Source organism: Megalopta genalis, unplaced genomic scaffold (genome assembly GCF_051020955.1).
Source record: "Megalopta genalis isolate 19385.01 unplaced genomic scaffold, iyMegGena1_principal scaffold1032, whole genome shotgun sequence".
Lineage (NCBI taxonomy): Eukaryota > Metazoa > Arthropoda > Insecta > Hymenoptera > Halictidae > Megalopta > Megalopta genalis.
This window is the reverse complement of record NW_027477101.1, coordinates 90,001-91,670: the sequence shown is the minus strand read 5'-3', so window position 1 is coordinate 91,670 and position 1,670 is coordinate 90,001. Positions and strand designations below refer to the sequence as shown.

The 1,670-nt window shown below is 39.6% G+C and overlaps 1 non-coding gene across 1 annotated transcript in view; it reads left to right on the top strand.

Annotated features, from left to right (window-relative positions):
- Positions 1-1,658: 1,658 nt before the first annotated feature.
- Positions 1,659-1,670, top strand: part of LOC143263670 (small subunit ribosomal RNA) — a 1,921-nt gene continuing 1,909 nt past the window's right edge. Inside the window, exon 1 of the ribosomal RNA XR_013037044.1 lies at positions 1,659-1,670. This exon is cut by the window's right edge and continues 1,909 nt beyond it. This is a non-coding gene — a ribosomal RNA (small subunit ribosomal RNA).

Genomic DNA, 1,670 nt, shown 5'->3' with positions numbered 1-1,670 from the left:
TTAGAAAATATTCGGCCGTACGCGGCGCGTCTCGGCGCTTCGAACAGCTCCGGTGTCCCCATTATTTTCGATTTACGGCTAAAATAAATTTTTCTAATTTTTTTCAATTACATATTCTTGCTTAGATAACTTTTTTACATAGGGATTAAGCATTTAGAACGACATATTGTTTAAAATAATGGTACTTTACTCTTGTGATTTTTCGGTTTTTTTTGATTATTTTGAAAAATAAATTTTTGTAATTTTTTTAAATACGATATTCGTGATCAGTGAACGATTTCACATATGGATTAAGCATTTAGAATCGTGCGGAAGCGTTATTAAAAAAGTTTACTCGATGCGATGGGACTTTGAAAAGTTTGTGAAAATTTTCATATTGGGAAAAAATGTGTAATTTTTTGTCTAGTTTACGGTAATGTAATTTATTTTAATGTTTACTATAAATTTTTTTTTCGTTCGTTCACGCGCTATGTTACAACAGCACGGCCGGGCGGTCTGTTGCCGCGGCGGTTTACACTCATAAGCGCGCGTGCTATTCGGCCGGCGGCGCCGGCGTCCTTGCCGGCCGTTCGGTATCTATAAGAGATACACGGTCCGTGCGAGGCGGACGGAGCAGAGCGGGTTTTGGGCCAATTCTACGATCTCGGTCGAGAAGCTGTCTCAGAGCTCCTTCGGGGCTTCGGTCCTGACTGTTTCGTGCCGTTTACGTTACGGACTTTTCTCCACACAGCGTGGCCACGGGTCGGTGTCTTTGACCGAATGGCCCATATGTGGCAAGCCCTACGGGGTTGGTTACCCGTATGCACTTTGTATGTATACTCGTACTCACTGAGCAATCGACTCTTCTGTCCGAGCGATGGAAAAATTTTTTAAAATGCATCTGTAAGATTTGGAAGCAAATCGTACCAATTGAAAACTGTGGCTAAAATGAATAGCCCAGTGGAGAGAGAAAACTATCAAAAAACTGATTTTTTAAATCAAGAGGTGTCAGAAATCGAAATGCCTAGCGCGAGCGGAAGAACACGCTTTCTCGCCAGTCCAGCATGTGTCCTGTCCGTTCTTCCTCGGCTTGCCGATTTTGCCCAGATCAGAGGTTTCGTGCTTCCGGCGGTCAGAAGATCAGCGTGAGCGTACGCGCTTCCACGACTATGGCATCACCCATGTACTTTTTCCTTTGAATATATTTGAGTACATAAAAAATATTAAAACATATAGAGAGAACTGTGTCTTGGATCTTAAAAATTTGTCAATAGCGATGATATATTATTACTTAATTTGAAGTATTTGTACGTTTTAGCTGGGACGTACATTTATCTTACAAGATGTTAATAGCGAGACTCTTGAAGATAAAATTATCTTGTGATTTTATGAAGGCAAAGATAGAAACGTACGAAGCTGGCGTACGTAGAAAAATGTGATTTTATGATAGAACAAAAATATAATACGTACGTTTTTGGGCGTACGGTAAAATATCTGTATGGTAGAAAAATGAAAGAAATTGAGCGTTAAAGAAGATATGTTACAAGCGCGGAATGTGGCAAAACTTGTACATATTTGAAAGAGAAAAGTGGTGTGTCGACCTGACATATATATATGAAACAGGCGACGATGGAAAAGGATTTAAATTTTGTCCATTTTATATATACATATTGTATAGTTCCCTGGTTGAT